Raw genomic sequence first — 15,841 nt, forward strand, 5'->3', positions numbered from 1 at the left:
GAGCTTTAGTAAAGTTTCTTTTACGAATGAGGGTGCCTTTGCATTTGGCGCATAGATGTTCAGAATTGAAAGTTCTTCTTGGTGGATTTTTCCTTTGACCAGCAAGAAGTGTCCTTCTGTGTCTCTTTTGATGACTTTAGGTTGAAAGTCAATTCTATCTGATATTAGAATGGCTACTCCTGCTCGTTTCCTGTGACCATTGGCTTGTAAGATTGTCTTCCAGCCTTTTACTCTAAGGTAGCTTTTATCTTTGACACTGAGGTGTGTCTCCTGTATACAGCAAATTGTAGGGTCCTGTTTCCTTATCCAGTCTGTTAGTCTATGTCTTTTTATTGGGGAATTGAGACCATTGATGTTAAGAGATATTAGGGAATAGTGATTATTACTTCCTGTCATTTTTGATGTTCTTTTTATATTTGAGTGGTTATCTTCTTTTGGGTTTGATGAAGGAAGGTAACTATCTTGCTTTTTCCAGGGTGTAGTTTCCCTCCTTGTATTGGAGTTTTCCTCCTATTATTCTTTGTAGAGCTGGGTTTGTGGAAAGATATTGTGTAAATTTGGTTTTGTCATGGAATATCTTGGTTTCTCCATCTATGGTGAATGAGAGTTTTGCTGGGTATAGTAGTCTTGGCTGACATTTGTGTTCTCTTAGAGTCTGCATGAGATCTGCCCAGGATCTTCTAGCTTTCATGGTCTCTGGTGAGAAGTCTGGTGTGATTCTGATAGGTCTTCCTTTATATGTTACTTGGCCTTTCTCTCTTACTGCCTTTAATATTCTTTCTTTGTTTAGTGCATTTGGGGTTTTGATTATTATGTGACGGGAGGTATTTCTGCTCAGGTCCAGTCTGTTTGGAGTTCTGTAGGCTTATTGTATATTCATAGGCATCTCTCTCTTTAAGTTAGGAAAATTTTCTTCCATAATTTTGTTGAAGATATTTGCTGGCCCTTTCTGTTGTAAATCTTCACTCTCATCTATACCTATAATCCTTAGGTTTGGTCTTCTCATTGTATCCTGGATTTCCTGGATGTTCTGGGATACAAGCTTTTTGCATTTTGTATTTTCTTTGACAGTTGAGTCAATGGTTTCTATGGTATCTTCGGCATCTGAGATTCTTTCTTCCATCTCTTGTATTCTGTTGTTTATATTTGCATCTATGGCCCCTGATTTCTTCTCAAGGTTTTCTATCTCCAAAGTTGTCTCCCTTTGTGATTTCTTAGTTGTTTCTACTTCTCTTTTTAGGTCCAGGATGGTTTCGCTCAGTTCCATCATTTTTTTGTCTGTGTTTTCCTGTAATTCTTTAAGAGATTTTTGTGTTTCCTCTTTCATGACTTCTGCCTGTTGACTCAAGTTCTCCTGCATTTCTTTAAGTTTTTTTTTTTTTTTTTTTTTTTTTTTTTTTTTTTTTTTTTTGCCTTTCTTCTTTATTGGCCTCTATCTCTTGGGCCTTATTCTCCTGCATTTCTTTAAGTGTTTTTTGTGTTTCGATTATACGGGTTTCTAGCTTATTCATGTTCCTCTGCATTTGTTTAAGAGATTCATTCATGTCCTTTTTGTGTTCTTCTAGCAGCATCATGAACAGTGATTTTAAATCCAAATCTTGTTTCTCTGGTGTGTTGGCATAACCAGGACTTGCTGATGTTGGAGAGTTTGGTTCAGATGCTGCCATATTGCCTAGATTTCTGTTAGTAGCGTTCCTGCGTTTGCCCTTTGCCATCTTGTTCTCTGGAGCTAATTGGTCTTATCTCTGGCTGGTGTTTCAGCCTCCTGAGAGGCTCTAGGGCTATTTCTGCACCACTGGAGGGCAGGGTTTCCCCTGTTGCAGATTGCTAATGTGCTTTCCTCCTCTTGGGTGCCCTTGTAGCCCTAGTGTTCTTTGCCCCAGATTGTGTCTGTGAGCCAGAAGGTGCCCGTTTGCTCCTTCAGGGAGTGCTGAGGCTGTATGCTGTAGGAACCTTTTCTGCGTGCTGATCTCTCTGCTGGGCAGCGGAACTCCCAACCGGGTTGGTGCACACAAGGCTAGCCTAGCTGCTCAGGCCCTGAGTCTAGGCAAAAGCCTGGCAGGCCAATGTCTGAGCAAAGTTCCCCTCAGCTGTGAGTGTTAATTGGGTCTGTCAGGTGGCTAGGATGGTGGCGTGTGCGCGCTCCCTGAGAGTGCTAGGAGAGTCTGCTGGGCTAGCTCCCTGAGAGTGTTAGGAGAGTCTGCTGGGCTAACAACCTCCTGGCCGGGTCAGCACACAGATGGCCCACCGAGCAGCCCAGGGCCTGGGGGCAGTCCAGGGCCTGACCGTCTGATACCCCTGATATGTCCGCCTCGGGCTATGCCTGTTAGCTGGTTTGGTTTTGCCTGCTAGGTCTCTCTGGCTTCCCGTAGGCAAAATGGCGGTGGTGCGCAAACCAGCCCGGATAAACAACCTCCTGGCCGGGTCAGCACACAGGTGGCCCACCGAGTAGCCCAGGGCCTGGGGGCAGTCCAGGGCCTGACCGTCTGAGACCCCTGCTATGTCCACCTCGGGCTATGCCTGTTAGCTGGTTTGGTTTTGTCTTCTGGGTCCCTCTGGCTTCCCGTAGGCAAAATGGCGGCGGTGCACGCAGGCCCGGGCAAACAAGCTCCTGGCTGGGTCGGCACACAGATGGCCCACCGAGCAACCCAGGACCTGGGGGCAGTCCAGGGCCTGACCGTCTGAGATCCCTGCTATGACTGCCTGGGGCTATGCCTATTAGCAGGTTTGGTTTTGCCTGCTAGGTCTCTCTGGCTTCCCTTAGGCAAAATCACGGTGGTGAGCGCGCGCCGGCGGGGGGAGGGGGGAACCTCCTGGCCGGGTTTGCACCCTGGTGCCCCCCCCCATCAGCCCAGGGCTTAGACGGTCCGGCTTAGACCCCCCCCCCCCCCGCGATGTTGGTCTCGGGTTATATTTGCGTACCTCAGTCTGATTTCTCTGGCGACCGAGAACCAATATGGAGGCCTCGTATCTGACTGGCAGGAGGCAGAGTTCTGGTGTGGCTTCTGTGTGGTGAAAGGTGCTGTAAATCCTCCGCTGCTCGCAGCCTGACTGGCCAGCGATGGCCAGTGGTCGTGGGCGCAGGGTCTGCCTGGACCCTGTCCGCTTGGTTCTACTGCTGATGGCCCTTCCTCTGGACCAGCCGCTGCTGCTGCTGCTGCCGCCGCCGCTGCTGCCCAAATTGATCCATTCTTATCTCCATGTACTAAACTCAACTCCAAGTGGATCAAGGATCTCCACGTAAAACCAGACACACTGGAACTAATAGAAAAGAAACTGGCGAAGACCCTTGATGACATGGGCACAGGGGAAAAGTTCCTGAACAGAACACCAATAGCTTATGCTCTAAGATCAAGAATTGACAAATGGAACCTCATAAAAGTTCAAAGTTTCTGTTAAGCAAAGGACACTGTAAAAAGGACAAAACGGCAACCAACAGATTGGGAAAGGATCTTTACCAATCCTAAATCTGACAGAGGGCTAATATCCAATATATGCAAAGAACTCAAGAAGTTAGACCACTGAGAACCAAATAACCCTATTTAAAAAGGGGGTAGAGAGCTAAACAAAGAATTTTCACCTGAAGAACTTCAGATGGCTGAGAAGCACCTAAAGAAATGTTCAGCATCATTAATCATTAGGGAAATGCAAATCAAAACAGCCCTGAGATTTCACCTCACACCAGTCAGAATGGCTAAAGTCAAAAACTCAGGAGACAGCAGGTGTTGGTGAGGATATGGAGAAAGAGGAACACTCCTCCACTGCTGGTGGGATTGTAAGATGGTACAACCACTCTGGAAATCAGTCTGGCAGTTCCTCAGAAAACTGGACATGACACTTCCAGAGAACCCTGCTATACCTCTCCTGGGCATATATGCAGAGGATTTCCCGGCATGCAATTAGGACACATGCCCCACTATGTTCATAGCAGCCTTATTTATAATAGCCTAAAGCTGGAAAGACCCAGATGTCCCTCAATGGAGGAACGGATACAGAAAATGTGGTATATTTACACAATGGAATACTACTCGGCAATTAAAAACAATGAATTCATGAAATCTTAGGCAAATGGTTGGAACTGGAAAATATCATCCTAAATGAGGTAATCCAATCACAAAAGAATACACATGGAATGTAATCACTGATAAGTGGATATTAATCAGCCCAGAAGCTCTGAATTCTCAAGACACAAGTAGCATATCAAATGATACCCAAGAAGAGGGAAAGAGAGGGCCCTGGTTCTGAAAAGAGTTGATCCAGCATTGTAGGGGAGTACCAGGACAGGGAAATGGGACAGGGGTAATTGGGAAATGGGCGGAGGGAAGAGGGCTTATGAGACTAATGGGGAGAGGGGAACTGGGAAATGGAAAAGCATTTGGAATGTAAACAAAGAATATAGAAAATTTAAAAATTTAAAAAATTTAATTTCCTGTGTAGATTCAGTAATATAGAGTCATTTGGCTCACAACTAGACACAATTAGAGTCACTCCCCTCTGTCCACATTGTGTGCAGATATTGATTAAATGCAGTCTCTCATTTCCACCAGATACAATCCAGATATCTATTACATAAATAGTTCTTTCCTGAAACTCAGAATAGAGCTTGACACTTCTAATTTCAAATTTTACATTTTGATAAAATGATAAAATACGATGAGATATGGGAAGATTATCCTGTGATATAAGAGGGTGATATGGGCAGGATCTCACACAGTGCAGGAACTTGAAGGCAGGAGTGGATGCAGAAGCCATGGAGGAGTGCTGCTTACTGGCTTGCTTCCCCTGGCTTGCTCAACTTGCTTTCTTATAGAACCCTAGACTACCAGCCCAGGGATTGCACCACCCACAATGGGTCCTCCTACCCTTGATTACTAATTGAGAAAAGGCCATACAGCTGGATCTCAGGAGGCATTTCCTCATGGGAGGCTCCTGTCTCTGTGATAACTCCAGCTTGTGTCAAGTTGACAGGCAAAACCAGCCAGTACACTGACAAAGCCGCAGTAGAGGTACCTTTAACAGACAAGCTCATTGTCAAATTGCCAGACTACTAAGTCAAGCGAAGCGGTAAAAGGGCATTGTTTTAACGACCCTAAGAAACTGCAGAAAAGAGATGCCTACCTTTGGAAGAGAACAGGAGCCTGATTAGCAGTAACTGGAAAAGAAAATAAATCAGAAAGCAACTTCTTGGACTGTGGATTATTTAGACTTTAAATGGTGTCTCTCTACATCAGATTGGATTATAGTCCTCCCGTCTTTAAAGTCTTTGACCTACGAAGCAGCTTTCGCAGTAGAAACCATGTAGGACACAACAATAAAGATTTGAGGGTTATGCAGGCAGATACAAACTGAGTGCCCACACTTTGACAATGATCAGACCACCCTTTTTTGTACTTTGAGAAGAGATACTCAATTCCTAAAACTTTAGCGCTAATCAATAGAAATATTTCCTTTCACAAAATGCTTATTTTGACACAGGGCCTAAGATCAGTGGAGCAGGTAGGACGGAAGTCTTCCTGCTGTCATTGGCACCAGAAAGCCTGGAGACTCCACAGCCTTCTGTGCATAGCCTGCCAGGAAAGAGAGATCTCCTAGCAGTGTTTTCACTTCTGAGCTCAGAGGAGTAAGGACAGAGGATTAAAGGCCCACAGGAGAAACAAATTCCAGTCAGAGACAACAATATCAACTAGCACCAGAAATAACCACATGGTGAAAGGCAAACACAAGAATCCTACCAACAGAAACCTAGGCCACATGGCAACATCAGAACCCAGTTCTCCCACCACAGCAAGTCCCGGATACCCCAACACACCAGAAAAACAAGAGTTGGATTCAAAATTGTATCTCATGATGCTGATAGAGAGCTTCAAGAAAGACTTAAATAGCTCCCTTAAAGAATTACAGGAGAACATCAGTCAACAGGTAAAAGCCCTTAAAGAAGAAACACAAAAATCCCTTAAAGAAATACAGGAGCTCATGGGTCAACAGGCAGAAGCCCTTAAAGAAGAAAGACAAAAATCCCTTAAAGAATTACAGGAAAACACAAACAATCAAGAGAAGGAACTGAACAAAACCATCCAGAATCTAAAAGTGGAAGTAGAAACAATAAAGAAATCACAAAGAGAGACATCTCTGGAGATAGAAAACCTTGAAAAGAATTCAGGAGTCATAGATGCAAGCATGAACAACAGAATACAAGAGATAGAAGAAAGAACCTTAGGTGCTGAAGATACCATAAAAAACATTGACTCAACAGTCAAAGAAAATGCAAAATGCATAAAGCTGGTAACCCAAAACATCCAGGAACTCCAGAACACAATGAGAAGACCAAACCTAAGGATTATAGGTATAAATGAGAGTGAAGATTTCCAACTTAAAGGGCTAGCAAATATCTTCAGCAAAATTATAGAAGAAAACTTCCCTAACCTAGAGAAAGAGATGCCCATGAACATATAAGAAGTCTTCAGAACTCCAAAAAGACTGGACCAGAACAGAAACTCCTCCCAGCACATAATAATCAAAACACCAAATTCACTAAACAATGAAATAATATTAAAAGCAGTAAGGAAAAAAGGTCAAGTAACTTATAAAGGCGCAACTATCAGAATTACACCGGACTTCTCACCAGAGACAATGAAAGCTAGAAGATCCTGGGCAGACCTCATATAGACCCTAAGAGAACACAAATGCCAGCCCAGGCTACTATACCCAGCAACTTTCTATCATCATAGATGGAGAAACCAAGATATTCCATTATAAAACCAAATTTACACACTATCTGTCCACAAATCCAGCCCTACAAAGGATAATAGATGGAAAATGCCAACACAAGAAGGGAAACTACACCCTAGAAAAAGCAAGAAAGTAATCTTCTTCCAACAAACCCAAAAGAAGATACCCACACAAACATATAAATAACATCAAAAATAACAGGAAGCAACAATCACTATTCCTTAATATCTCTTAACAATAATGGACTCAACACCCCAATAAAAAGACATAGACTAATGAAATATTTCTCATGTAAATCTTCAATTTTATCAGAAAATGTTTGTAATTCCCATTTTAATTAATTTTGTAATGTTTGTATGTCTACCATTTTATCTTCATTATTTTTCATGATAATCTTCAATTTAAATATCTTTCTATATATTTCCTCTATTTTATCAGAAATGCTTTCAATGTAAATCTTTTTATCACAAATGTTTCTAATTCCACCTTCAATTAATTTAGAAAGTTTTTATATCTACCATTTTATAAGTAAAATTTTCTATGAAATAGCCATGTTTAATGTGGTTTTCTACATATTTCTTGAATCTTACCAGAAATAATTTCCATGTAAATCTTCAATTTTATCTGAAAATGTTTATAATTCCACCTTCAATCAACTTAGAGTTATAATTAAGTCTATCACTTTATCTGTATAATTTCCACGATAATCTTTAATTTTAACATGTTTTTCTATGTGTTTCCTCAATTTTGCCAGAAATATTTTCCATGTAAATCTTCAAGTTTATCAGAAAATGTTTATAATTCCACTTTGAACCAACAGAGGAATATTTCTATGCCTACCATTATTACATCTATATAAAATTTTCCCTGATAATCTTCAATTCTAACATGTTTAAAATTTTTAACACCTAAAATTTTTCTACAATTTTATCAGAAATATTTTCCATGTAAATCTTTAATTCTATCATAAAATGTTTCTATTTTATATTTCAATTAATTTAGCAATGTTTTACATTTTTACCACTTTCCTCTTTAATTTTCTATGAAAATTGTCAATTTTAACGTGTTTTTCTCTGTATCTCTTCTATATTATCTGAAATATTTTCCATGTAAATCTTTAATTTTATCATAAAATGTTTTTACTTCCCTTTTCAATAAAAAAAAGAAAAATACTTATTTCATTGGAAATGATATTCCTTAAATTTCAGGGTGCACAAATTAAAAGGTAAATCAGTTAAAATATTCAGCCAACTTTAGCTAAAATCAAAACAAATGAATTATGTCATATATTTAATAATCAAAATGATCCATGAAAACTAAAACCATGCTAAACAACCTAATGAAGTGACATTCAAGGAACAGGAAGAAAGTGGGGCTACTTGATTTAGTAGTCTGGCAATTTGAAAATTATTTTCTCTGTAGCTCTACAGAGCATGGCAGCATGGGGGTATTTGCAAACTGAGTAACAATTACAAGTTACCCCTGCAAGAGCTGTGGTGCTGTTTTGCTTGGGAGGAGAAGCAAAGTGTGGTTTCCTTTTGATGAAACTCTCATGTCCCTTATAAAAGAGAGACAATTACAAACTTGTCCATATAGAAATTTATAGAGAAAAAGTAAGTAGCTGTCTTTTGGGAACCAGATGTTTAAGCCAAATATCACCTATTCTGCAAACTAGAACCTGCATCTATGTCTCCCTTAGGAAACAAAAGCATCATCACCTACGCACAGAAGCATCCTTCAGTACAGTGTACTCCAGCAACTTCACACCGCTGCCCTGTGTGCAGACCTTCAACAATGGGGTTTGAAAAGCATCACTATTCTCCAGATAACATTCACTACATGAATGCTAACATAAATCAAAAATACTGGCATGTGTTCCCTGTAGTCACTACCTCTTAATCCGCTTACGCTAACCCTTCCCACCTTCACACAGGGTCATCTCTCCATGTGACCGACATATTCCCTTTTCAGAAATCTTTTCTGTCATGAAGGGTTATAAATGCTTTATTGATTTTTCCGCACAAAGCTAGTCAACTTCTGACTTCTCAAGACAAGTAGAGCGCAGAGATGGAACCTGCAGCTGATTCCTTGTCTGCATTGCTGGAGAGTGGCTACCCAGGTAACTTTAAGACCAAGTGACCTGGTCTTAAAAATGGCATTACTGGTCTAGTGTTCCCCAAGGACCGAGACCATACAGCTCTTCTGCCTGACTACAAAATGACAAGCCAATGGGTCAAATGAGTTTCTGGTTGGTGATTCTCTGTCATGCTCAGCCTTATAAAACAATCTTGACCCTGACCTCTGAAAACATTCTTTTCCTGTCAGATTACCTTCCCACAAATGGAGTAACCGGAGATATTTATCACATCATCCTCATTACATTTAAATTTATATACCTTAAAATGCTTTTGTTTCTTATTTTACTTTGCCTGTACTTTTTTGAAGAAATGTTAATCTTTTTGTTGCCATGGGCTATTGAACTCTTATGCTGACTACTTCATAGATTTAATTCTTATTTTACTCGTATTTCTTATATCATGTATGAGTAATTCCTCATAGTCGCCACATTTTTAAAATAAAAGAATATTCAAAACAGGTCTCACAAGCTGTTGATATCACTTAGTGGCTAACTGTGCTTGCTCAAAATGCCTGGAGACCCAAATTCACATCCCCACCACCCATCCCCACCTGGGACTGTAACACCAACGTTGGAAGGTATAGACTGACAAATCCAGAGATGTTTCTGGGCAGCCAGCCTAACCAAAAGAGTAGGCTTCTAGTTCAGTGAAAGATGCTGCATCGTAGTATTAAGATGAAGAGTGATAGCCAATGTGCTACTTGGTCTTACTGTGGGTCCTGAACAACTGTAGCAGAGGCTATCCAAAAAAAATATGCTGTCTGTGGGTGGAATATGTTCTCCTAGCTGGGCTGCCTTGTCTGGCCTGAGTGAGACAGCATGAGCCTCATCCTGCAGACTTGATGTGCCAGGTTTGGAGTGATACCCAGGAAGCCAGCACCAGCTTGGAGGAGAAAGGGAGGGAGGATGGGGGAAGGATTGTGACGGGGTGACCAGGATGGGGCCAGCAACAGGGATGTAAAGTGAATAAGTAAAAAAGAAAAAAGAAAAGAGAGGGTGAAAGTATATGGATGGCATAAATTCAATTTGATAGACTCTTTTTTTTTTTAATTAGAACACTAAGTTAGGAGAGTAAAATGAGGGTAGACCTAGAAGGAGCCAAGCAAAACAAAGAGTACAGCATACTCAAGGAATAAAGAATGTGTGTAGTAGGAGCTGGCAGTATTTTCCTGAAGAATTGACAGATCTTTCACATGCTAGGAAAGAAAGTCATGTCAAACAGCCATTGGCATCATTGTAAATTAAGTAGTTTGGCCGTCTAAAATATCTAGTAAGAGTAAGACATCCTTTCTAGCATATCAGGAATCTGGTATTTTCTGGGAAGATTTTTGTCTTATTAATCTGAGATTCTTAGTCCTCATACAATACATTTTCCTCCTTTTCCATATTATTTTCAAAGGTAGTTGCAAAAGGGGAAACACAAACTGAAGAGATGATTTCTAGGAGGAAAATAATTTAATGGCTGAATCAAGGACTTCATGGCAGATAGAGGGCCAAAAAGATAGCTTGCCCGAAATGTTGTGTCTCCATATTTTAAAATGAAATATTACTCAATATTATTAATAAAGTTTAGATAAATTGCTCCAATAGGAGCAATTACAGTTTTTAATAAATTTCTTGATATCATAAAATACTTTTTTCCCAATAGGATGTAAACATTTTTCTGCCTTCTAAACAACTTCTGAAAAATGCTTTTAACTGTTACTATTGATAGAATATAATTAAAAAATCTAAATTTGATAGATTCATATGAGAGTTATAATTCAAAAATAAAGCTTCAAGAAAATATACATTGCAGAAGATAATAAATTTATAATTGACAGATTAAACAAGAAAAATCTTTCACATAGATAAATAGAAGAGTAGTCGATACAAAACTCCATTTTGTCTTTTTAATGTCAAACCAGTTGACCTGTAGCACATGATTTTCCTCTAAAATGTAACACAGAAAAAAACAGCTCCCTTTCTAAGCTGGACAGGAAGCACAATAATGAATTCACCACAACACAAGAAAAATTAAAAGCTGTGTCTCTGAAAATATCACCATCTGTCTAAAGGACACGCTATTTTTTTTGAAGTGATTTTACCTTTATTTCCTTCACTTTAAGCCAATCATTAAATTTCACAGTGATTTCTGGGGCGGGGCAGAAGGGGAGACACGAGACTTAACTACCCATTCTGGCATCTACCCATGGATTATGTTGGTCTGCAGATACTACTGGAGTCTCCTGTTACTCACCTTCAACATGTTCTGCCACTCATGCTACTTATCAATGATAATTTTCAAAATAAAATGCTAAGTTTTTTGGGGCCAGGGGCTCCCATAGCCTATTGTAGCACTAGACACACAGGAAACAGTGCAAACACTAGAATAGCCAACAACATTCTTTCATAGATATTTTATTTAGCAAGATGTTACTAACTCTTTAACTACAGTAGTGTCTATCATATACAACATGAAGAATAATGTTTCTTTTCTATACAGGAAACTGCCTGACACTGTAATAAGTTTCCTATGAGTCTAGGTACCAAAGTTAGTTACCGTCTCCTGAGGAAGTTGGTTACTGTCATGATGTCTCTTGGAATTGTTTTCCTCTTTTACTACTGGAGAGAACTAGACCTGAAACCCACATCTTACTGCCATACATGGCTTCATAGAGGGCATCTAAGCTCCTAGTTTTGCTTAAGTATCCACCATTTCCTCATCCTGTGGCTTGCTTGGACTACATTGCTCTTACTTGGGTTTAAATTTATTTCATGTCTTTTTAAAGTTACTTTAACTTCTTTTGAAAACAAGACAGAACATAAATTATTTTTTCTTTGATTTCATGATACTTTGCTGTAGAAGAAAAAGGGATAAGGAAAGACAAAATACAGAGTTGGGCATTGTGTATTTTATTTTAAGAGACCATGGAAATCCCTTGGGAATAAAAGATACTTCTTTAACCTATATTCTATAATAAGGTTATAAAAATTTATAAATATTAAAATAAATTTTATGAATATATAAATATTATACATAAGTATAATAATTTATATTTTATTGTATTTCCTGTATACAGATAAAACTACACAGTGTCAATCTTGTTATTATATAATACCAAATATACTAATGCTACAAAATTATTGCTAATATGTTTAATTATTTTATTTATTTACTTTATATCTGGATAGCAGCTTCCCTTCCCTCCTCTTCTCCCAGTCCCTCCCTCTTATCTCCCATCCCCCACACCCCTTTCCCTTTCTTGCTAGAAAAATGAAATTGAAGAATATATCAGAAGATGAAAAGATATCCTATACTCATGGATCAGAAGGATTAACATAATAAAAATGACTATCTTATCAAAAGTAATCTACAGATTCAACATAATTCCCATCAGAATTTCAATACAATTCCTTATTGACCTTGAAAGAACAATATTCAACATCACAGAGTTCTTAATTTTTAAAGAAATCACTCTGAACAAGAAAACTATATTTTACATTGTGGGTGAAACATGGTAAATAAAGAAAATTCAAGAAATTATAACTTATATGGAAATTACTGGCACCAGGCAGCAAAACAACCACTTCTTGAATTATGAATTTTAGTAGACATTATCTATCTCTTTTCACCCCTTTCTTCACAAAAAAAAAAAATTCCATGGACTCTAGGTTCTCAAAAGACAAAATTTATCCAGAGCTAGATGAGAATAAACCTTCACAAATATTTAAAATATAAATATATTTATATTTTAGTGGAATAACATGTTAAAAAATCAGTTAATTGAATTCTAATGTGACAAAATTATGATAGTGAATCTGAACAGAGTATTTATGTTTAGTAGTGCTACCATGACCACTAAGAAGAAGAAACAGCAAGCAAGGAAAACACAGAGGATATAATCCATAGCAAATAACAAGAACACCTCCACCACAAGAATCATGCCTACCTCTGTCCAAGTCACCGGGAGAGACCTCCTGTCAGTCTGCTTAAGATTGTTCATCCCAATTTTATCTGTATTTATAAACGTAGTTGTCATTAGCATTGTATCTTTACAGATCCCCACGATTGCTCTCTTCTACTGAAGAATAAAGGGACTCTAAGTGCTTTGTCATAAAATTACCATTCACACAATAAAAGGGGGTCGGAATGGTACTAAAACTAATTCAGCCCCAAGGGTCCTACCTGATCTGGAAGTGTCCTGAAGTGCACGAAGCCCCCCCACCCCCGCTCCATCTGCACTTTTCCAGACCCTTCTACTTCATTGCCCACATGTTTGCATGGCTTCAGTGACAGTTTAGATGTTACTTAGCAGTTGTAGCAGGAACCTTTTAGTGTAAAAGTTTAAAGCACTAGCTGCTTTTGCTAATGTCATAGCTTTAGGTGAGAAAGAAGGGATAAATTAAAGGGTTAATAACACCCAAAGAGAAAGTTTTCACTAATCCCTTTAGTTTGGAAGCTGCTGTGAACCTAAGTAGTATATATACAAAATGTGTAACATGTACTATGTATATGTATGCATATATCACATATGTCATTGATATATACATATAGATGCACACATTTATTATATGCATATTGCACAAACATCATACATGTGTATATGAGTACATGTGCACACATAAAAATCATATACAATGAACATATGCCTTAACCCTGAAAATGCCTTCGTTGACATCAGAACTTGCTGTACACTGCCACCCAGGGGCTAGGGACAACATTTTGCCTCACTCTCTTGTCAAGATGCATTCTAAGTCCTTAACAAATGCATCCTCCATGGTAGACTTTAGCCTTCCCACTGCATCCCACATTGTGGTGTCATTTCCCAAAGCATAGGAGATTATTTTAAAGTAAAGCAGAGGAGAGGAAGACAGTAAGGAATGCTAAACAATGAAGGGACCACCTAAAATAAAACAAATTGCACCAAGCCTGACAGCAGGAATAAGACAGGGGGAAGAGGAGAAAGAGGAGGTTTGTCATGCCTCCATGCCCATTGCTCTGGGTAAATATCCCTCCCTGAAACAATAAAGACAAATAGAGTACAGAGAAAGGATACAGTGGATTACAGACCTGGCTGGTGTTTGATAAATGGCACTCCACTTCACTTTGCTTATTGTGTACTTCATGCCTCACTCCTGAATATGGAAGAGAATTTTATTAAAGATTTAGCCACGGTGGTGGTGGTGACTAGCTCACAGTAATTTTCCTACAAAGTAGTTTAATCTATCACAGGGCAGACAGTATGCCTTCTTACCATGTATCATATCTGTCTATTTAGTAAGTGCTATCCAAATCCAATTTCTTTTCATTTTTGGAACCTGCGATGCATATTCAAGATACACTTTCGTTTTGTCTTTGCCCTAAATTGGGTGCCGTATAAGAACCAAGACCAAAGCAAGACTAAATCAAAAGAAAAATCTGCACTTTAGGGTTTCTGTATCATTCTGGTCATTTTTTTTAATACTTCACAAAAAAATGCATAATCTTAACATGCATGTGGGATTGGTTACGTGTGGAATCACCAAGACCTTTCCTATTTGTGCGTATGAATATGAAGCATCGCGTCACTGATTATGAAATGAACTTAGAGAATCATTTCAATCAAGTTCAGGTCTCAAGCTCTGTGGAGCACATAGGGTTAATGCGTCAATAATGAGGTGAGTCGGGCAGCAATGTGGAAACTGTTTGAACTCAACCAGTCAACAGTCCATTATGGTGTCCTGTAAGCAGGGGAGGGAGGGCGGAGTGCTTAAAGGGGTTCACAGGGACCAGAGCAGCCTAGTGAGCTCACGCACACGTCTGCGCTCTCTGAATACTCTCAAGAAGGCTTTTTCAGATGCATGACCCATGCTCCTCTCCTGAGATGCCATTATTTCTACTTTCTTCCCACTGTAATGAATTGTTTTCTAACCTAACACTGGTGCCATTAAATGTCTGTGGTCATTTTACAACAATAAGTATCCCGCCACTGTGAATTCCTTTGTATCTTCATCACATTCCCGTGGATCTTCTTTCAAACTGAACTTGCACATTTTCCAAAATTCTAAAACCTGCTAGCGTGTATTTTCGTCCAGCCGGATTTATACTTTAGAATCAGAAACATGCTGCTGTCTGCGGTCACGCGAAGGACTCTGAAATCCCACCCCGTTCCAATTCACTTGTGGTTTAAAAGGTTTGCGGTACGGCACTTGCTAACAAGAACAACAAAAATAGTGCATTTGCCTGGTCCATTTCTAGGCTGTTCCCTCTCTCAGCAGTTTATGTTATCAGTTTCCTTTGTCTGATTTTCAATGCAAATACAAGCAATTTAGGAGAAATTAACAGTACTTTCTACTAGCAAAGCCCCAGCATCACCTCCGTCTCACAATGTCTTTCTTACATATCTGAAAATAGTGAGTCCCAAGCCAGGCAGTGGTGACTCACACCTTTAATTCCAGCACTCGGGACACAGAGGTAGGCGACTTCTGAGCTCAATGCCAACCTGGTCTACAGAGCTGGTTACAGCCAGAGCTACACAGTGAGACTCTGTATCAAAAACCACCAGTCCTACAGGTGATGATGGCGAATCCTAAAAAGTGATGTGAGCAAACAAATCCCGTTCATTCAGAAGAGCACAGTCTAATTTACGATGAAAGGGGGAGAAGGCCTAGATTTTGATTTTTAAGGGGCCTGGTTTCAAATCTTCCCTCTGTGATCAGCACTTCTGAAGTAAGCATCCTTTATTTCCACAAGCACTGTTGAATTAAGACTTTCTACCACCCATATGTCATAAACTCTTTGCAACCACAGCGCTCACCCAAAATGTTGATTTTATGTGTGTCATACTACCATGAATATTCAGTAACTCCTTTAAAAGTGTCCATATTGATTGACATTCAATACAAAGATTGCCCTTTACAAACCCTGTGAAACAACAATTAATAATCTCACACATACATATACTGATCTGATTTCCTTATATTAGCATGATACATTTTGCATAGATAATTTAG

This window comes from Apodemus sylvaticus, chromosome 3 (assembly GCF_947179515.1).
Source record: "Apodemus sylvaticus chromosome 3, mApoSyl1.1, whole genome shotgun sequence".
Taxonomy (NCBI): domain Eukaryota; kingdom Metazoa; phylum Chordata; class Mammalia; order Rodentia; family Muridae; genus Apodemus; species Apodemus sylvaticus.